Source organism: Galeopterus variegatus, unplaced genomic scaffold (genome assembly GCF_000696425.1).
Source record: "Galeopterus variegatus unplaced genomic scaffold, G_variegatus-3.0.2 Scaffold3796, whole genome shotgun sequence".
Lineage (NCBI taxonomy): Eukaryota > Metazoa > Chordata > Mammalia > Dermoptera > Cynocephalidae > Galeopterus > Galeopterus variegatus.
In genome coordinates, this window is record NW_007729907.1 from 136,784 (window position 1) to 143,602 (window position 6,819).

Below are 6,819 nucleotides of genomic sequence, written 5' to 3' on the forward strand. Positions count from 1 at the left end.
CCCTGTGGCCACAGACTCCTCTGGGGGAGGAGGGAGAGTGGTGCAGGTGGTTCTCCCCTCTCAGCTGCCCCTCCCTGTCCACCCACTTGCAAGACCTCGGGAGAAGCCTGATGTCATGGAGTAATAAATGAGAGAGAGAGAGCACATAGGCAGAGGGAGAGGGTGACTCAGCTGGCCAAGGGTGGAAGAGATGCCAAGGTTCCAGAGGGTGCCAGGCCTGGCCCCTGAGAACTGGTGTCTGCTTAGAGGTGGGGTGCTGTCCCCTAAAGTAAAAGTTCCCAGTCTCTCTAGCCAGACTCCCAGAGGGAATTGAAGCTGGGAGAGGAAAAGCACTCTCTTAGCTGTAGAGTTGATGGAATTGGGATGGAGCCACCTCCTCCAGGGAGGGCATGATTCCTGCAGCCAAGGATTCCCTGGGAAAGGAGGGGTGGGTGGGAGGAAGCCACATGAAGGGGCCTGGGGCAGTGAGACTTTCTGAGGCCAAGGAAGAGGGATTTGAGAGAGGAATGGAAAGACTGAGGGGGAAGTAGGAGGGGTGGACTGGGGGAGCTCAGAGATGAGAGGGAGCCCTAGAGTAAGATGGACAGAGAGCCTAGGCAGACAGAAACACAGAGAAAGAAGAATGGATTCAGAGAGATAATTAGAAAGGGAGCAAGAAATGTTGCAAGAAGCAGCTCAGAGCACTTGGGAGGGTGGTGGGAGGAGGGCACATGTGACCTTGGCAGTGACTTTTCCCTGAGCCTTAGTTTCTTGAACATGAAATGGAGATAAGTCCCACTTTGGCTCACGGGGGCTGCTGTGAGGAGGCAGCATGGTGTCCCTGTGCAATGTGAGCAGGAGGTGGCCAGGAGGTGGCAGGTTGGGGTTTGTACTCAGATCCCTCCCACGGCCTCCTGGCACTGCCTCATCACCTCTCGGACAAGTGACTCCACCCTATACCCTCTGTTTGCGCAGCCACAAAGTGGGCAAAGTAGGATCTGTCGCCATGGGAAATTGGTGAGATGCTGTGGAAGCCTCCGGGTGGGTGACCAAGCAGTCTGCCCAGAGACCCCGGAGCAGAAGAACTCATAGACAAATGAAGGCATTCAACTCTCATGGTTTATTGAATCCATTTAAAACAAGCACCAGAGGCTTGCTGGTTAGCTCAGTTGGTTAGTGTGGTGCTGATAACACCAAGGTCCAGGGCTCAATCCCCATCCTGGCCAGCTGCCAAAAACCAATAAATAAATAAATAAATAAATTGCCAGAAGCAAGAGTAAAGAGATGGAGCAGGTTAACATACTTAGATGGGAGAACATGCAATCAAAGGGCCTGACCAGGGCCGGCCCGTGGCTCACTCGGGAGAGTGCGGTGCTGATAACATCAAGGCCCCGGGTTCGGATCCCATATAGGGATGGCCGGTTAGCTCACTTAGGAGAGCGTGGTGCTGACAACACCAAGTCAAGGGTTAAGGTCCCCTTACCGGTCATCTTTTTTAAATAAATAAATAAATAAAATAAAAAGGCCTGACCACCCAAGTTCTGGGGTACTCAAGGTAAACATGTCCTTTCTCTGTCACCATGGAATAGTTTCTATGCCCAGAGTGGAGGGTTAGTAAAAGGGTTCAGCACATTGTAGATTCCCAGGGCCACATGGAGACAAATGTAGCTGACTGGTCACCTGCTTGGCAGCCACAGCTTTTACCTGCACATCTTGGGCACAGGACTTATGGAGCAGAGTGTGTATCACCAACGGGAACCAACTTAAGGACGCATGGGTACTTGGAGCTGACTCGATCCTTCTCTCCTTCCCATCAGTGTTTGCCTCATGTTCTTACAGGCCTCATGAGTTGTTTCTTAATCTCCAGCCTCTGTTTCATCTATTTGTGTCCTTATTTGTGTGGCTGTCTTGTTCTCTATATAGCAGAAGTGAAAATTCTTTTTTTAAAAAAATACAGTAGTACCAGCCAGCCACCAAAAGAAACAAATAAAAATTTTACTTATTTATTATTTTTTTTTTTTCAGAAGATGACTGGTAAGGGGATCTATTTTTTTTTTCAGAAGATGAGTGGTAAGGGGATCTTAACCCTTGACTTGGTGTTGTCAGCACCGTGCTCACCCAGTGAGCGAACCGGCCATCCCTATATAGGATCCAAACCCATGGCCTTGGTGTTATCAGCATCGACCTCTCCCGAGTGAGCCACAGGCCAGCCCAAAATAAATAAAAATTTAAAAATACAGCAAACAGTGTTCAGATAGAAAAACAAAACTTCAGCAAATATACATAGAGGATGAGAGGGTGGATGGGAGAATTTGGTGAGGTAACTGGAAGTGTTTAGTACATAGCCTGGCACTGAGTATGTGTGCAGTACATGTTAATTATTATGATTATTATCTAAGGAAAAATAGAGGAACACAGAGAAAAGCAAACAAGGTTCCCTTAGTCTAGGGAAGGGACCAGGTGCAGAGATACCATTCTAAGGGCAAACATTGGTGAGGGGGATCTGGGGAGTTGCAGGGGGCTGTGGGGAGGAAGAGAAGAGGTGACCCTAGGGAAAAAGGGGTTCTCCACCCAGCACCTGGTCCTAGAGTTAACGACAGGAGGGTCCCAGCCCTACCTCCTGGAAGACATATATTTGCATAAGTCCCTCCCTCATCTGCATGGCATCCAGATAATTTGCATACAGATCCCAGGCAACTTGCATACCACTGGCAGCCCGGGCCCAACTCAGTATGACCCCCTCCTTTCAACTTGGCCAAGGGCCTGGGGGAAGGGGGTGGAGTAAACCACAGGATCTAGGGCTCCAGGAAGTAAAGGCAAGTTTGCAGTAAACTTCCCTTGCTCATCAGCCTTCTGTGGCTCTCTATTGTTCTCAGGAGCATGAGCCACACTTCACGGGCATTCAGGGCCTTCTGAGATATCGCCTCTCACAGACACCCACCGCTCCCTCTCTCACACCACATAGCACCCCCCCCCCATGTTTTGGTGACTATTTCTCCTTACCTGGAATGCCCTTCCTCATTTCCCCCGTTCTAACAAAGCATGCCTGAACATCTGGAAGGATTCTGAAAAGTTTTCATCTTCCCCCTACCCTTGGAACTTTACAGGAATCTGTGATTTTTCTAGACTTGTACAGAGTTTATTTATTTATTTATTTACTTATTTGGCAGCTGGCCAGTATGGGGTGGACTTGTATAGATATTAATAGTAAGGCTATGTTTGGTTACACATGACAAAATGTTTTAAAAAGTCAAAAACTGGTGAAGGTAAAAAGGGAAAATTATTCAGTTGCATAACTGGGAAATTAAAAGGCTGACTTCCTTCAGGCGTAATTGGGTCCACGGGCTCAGAAAGTCTCATTTGGAAAGCTGTCCTTTTCCATTCCTCAGCTCTGCTGTGCTCCACGCATGGGCAGGGTCTTTTGTCATGGGTGCCCACAGTGCCAGATTTCTCTACCTTACAAGTTCAGCAATTCCCTTCAAAAGAGGGTGTTCCTTTTCCATTAGTGCTGGCAGAAGTCTCAGGGCTAGTTGTCACTGGTCAGGAGGGGGTCCCACTCCCATCCCTGAACCCATCCCTGAGGCCAAGGAATTGAATGCTCTGATAGGCCAACCCGCGAGACTAAGGGGAGGGATTCCCCATAGGAAAACTGGGGGGCTGCTGCTGCTAGAGGAAGGGAGAGGAGTTTCTGGGCAGGTAAAATATGAGGGGTCTTCAAAAAGTTCGTGGAAAGATATGTATTATCTTTTAATTCTCTTTTTCCATGAACTTCTTTTCGTTTTGTTTTGTTTTTTGGCGGCTGACCAGTTCAGGGATTGAACCGTGCACCTTGCTGTTATCAGCACCATGCTCTAACCAACTGAACTAACCGGCCAGCCTTCAGGAATTTTTTCTTTCTTTCTTTCTTTTTTTTTTTTTTTTTTTTTTGGTGGCTGGCCAGTAGGGGAATCCATCTCCGTGAACTTTTTTTTTTTTTTTAAAAAATGACCGGTAAGGGGTTTTTAACCCTTGACTTGGTGTTGTCAGCACCACGCTCAGCCAGTGAGCGAACCGGCCATCCCTATATGGGATCCGAACCCGGGGCCTTGGTGTTATCAGCACCGCACTCTCCCGAGTGAGCCACGGGCCGGCCCAGTCCGTGAACTTTTTGAAGTACTTTTGTACTCACTCAGCTCCGCGGCGGCTCCATCAGAAGTCTTTAGTCCTGTGTCCCTACCTCCGGTGGTTATGGCTCTTAACTGAAGTACCACCTGCGGGACTCCTTGACTCTGGAAGTTGACTCCCCAGGCATGAGACCCACCCAGTCATTTGTCAACAATGCTCAGCCTTATGCATGTGACCCTGGGGCATGACATTCCAGTTTACACTCCCAGGACTTCCCTCCCCACAGAGACCAGCCAGGAGAGAGCAGAGCCACTCCTTGGCAGGCCAGGAGAAGAACAGGTGCTAGGGTACTAGGGGGCCTTCCTGGAAGAAGAATCCCTGGGGACCAGTTATTTTGCCTGGCAGCGGAGCCTAACTGGGGGGGTGGGAGGGGGCAGGATTTTGCAAAGCAAGTTAGTAGTAAGGCTGGCACTAAAACCCAGAGGTCCTGGCCCTCCTAGCCTGGCCCCAGACTAGGGAGAGAAGGTCAGGGAGATCTAGAGTGCATTTAGTATGCACCTATTTGTCCAGTGGGCCTCACACCAGGCTTGTGCCAAGCCTGAGATACATGTTATCTGGAGGTATGTAGCATAGAGGGTAAGAGCACAGACTGTCCAGGTTCAAATCCCAGCCTGCTACTCCCTGGCTTGGGGCAAATAACTACTTTGTGCCTCAGTTTACTTTTCAGTAAAATGGGGATAATGATTGTGTCCCCTTCATGGGAATTCTTGTGAGGAATTGACTAAGACAAAAAGATGCTTAGAACAGTGACAGATCTGGATCTACCATTTTGTAACTCCATGACTTTGGGCCGAGTCACTTCACTCTCTGTTATTCCTCAATTTCCGTACAGTACTGTATGAGTTATTTGAGATAATACTTGCAGCACACTTAGATCGGTGCCTGGCACATAGTAGGTGGTAACTACATTTATCAGTAATATCACTTCCGAGACTTGAACACGGGTCAGTAAGAGCCTCCATTACTTGAGACCTTGCCATTCTGGGGCGCAAAGCCCAGGTGTATGGTAGGTGGGAAGTGGGGTAGCCTAGCCTAGATGGTCCTTTGGCTAGGGCAAGGAGCCCCAAGCGCCTGCTCCCAGCTGACCAGCTCGCCGCCTCCTCGCCCTGCAGGAACTCAACTGAGCGACTTCGGGGACTCAGTGGCTGGCATTCCCTTCCTCAGCCTCCTGCTTCCCGCCCTCCCCCAGCCCTGCTGGGCGGCCTCACTAGCTCCCCTGGGCAGCCCAAGGAATGTGAAGAGGTAGATGGGGTGGGAGGAGTGGGAGCCGCTGGGGAAAGACAAGGGCTGAGGCAAAGCAAGAGACACAAAGACACGAGGAGACTGGGGAGATAGCGGAAGTAGGACAAGGACACCCGGATGGACCAGCAGGGTCCGGAGGCTGGATCCTAGTCCAGACCCACCCAGCCCTGCTGGGCCTGCAGAGCGCGGGGGCCGGTCTGTGCTGCCCCCTGGTGGGCAGTGGCGATAAAGAGGCTGAGCGGACCAAGTATGGGAGGAGAGCGCAGGAGATCGCAGGGAGGGAGGGAGAGTCACGGAGAATAGAGGCAGGGACAGAGAATCCGAGACACGCAGGGAAACAAACGACATTGACAGGGAGACACAGAGACACAAATAGAGACAGACACAGAGAGAGACAGAGAGATACCAAGATAGAGACGCAGAGGCAGAGAAAGACAGAGGCAAAGGGATAGAAAGAGTAACGGGGACCGAGTTACACAAAAACAGTGATAGACAAAGAGTAGAAACACACAGTGACACCGCGGCATGAGGACCAAAAGAACCAGAGACAGAGAAATGCAGGGACAGAGAGGGAGACCGAAAGGTAGCGAGAGAGACATAAAACAGAAACACTTCTAGAAGGGAACGATGCAGTGACCCCCAGAGTCCAGGGCAGCGATTGCAAAGAAAGTGCAGAACAGTAGCCGTGGGAGTCAGAATCGGCTAAGGAGTGTGTGACAACTGACCTATGAATGAACGGGAAAAGAAAGAAGAGGTGAGGGTACGCAGAGAAGTGCGCACAGACGAGAGACCGAAGCCGGGCCTGGGGCAAGAAGCAGCGAAGTCGCGCAGCGGGGACGGGGCGGGGCTCCGGCAGGGGGCGGGCCCATGTGAACCCACGTGCCTCGCGCAGGTTTGACGACAGGGCCAGGGCTGTGCTAAGGACAAGGAGGGCGGGATTAGAACGGCGGGCGAGGCTGAGGCCCGGCCGACTTCGCCCCTGGGAATAGCCAGGACAGACTGCCGGAGGCAGGGGGCGGGGCCGTCGTGGAGGGCGGGGCCTCGTGAGGGCGGAGTCGGGTGGAAGCTCGGAAGGGGGCGGCCAGGGGGCTGGGAGCGGAGCGCCGGAGCCGCGCGCCCCCCGAGGGGCGTGGTTGGAACACTAAGGGGCGGGACTTAGCGCCAGGCGGGGGGGAGATAGCACTCCGAGGGAGGGGCGATCATAGAATCCTGAGGAGGGACGGACGCAGAATCTGGGGAGCGGCGAGCATGGCATCCGGGGGAAGGAAGAGAGTAGAACCCGGGGGGCGGGGTCAGAACACCAGGAGGGGGCGTGGCTTGCCCAGGGTCAGCTCGGCGGGGGGGAAGGGGTGGATCCTGTGACGTCAGCGAGTCCGAACGGCCGGAGCTGAGCTACCGGCCGGGGGCGCCGATCCGGGGGAGCCGGGCGGGGAG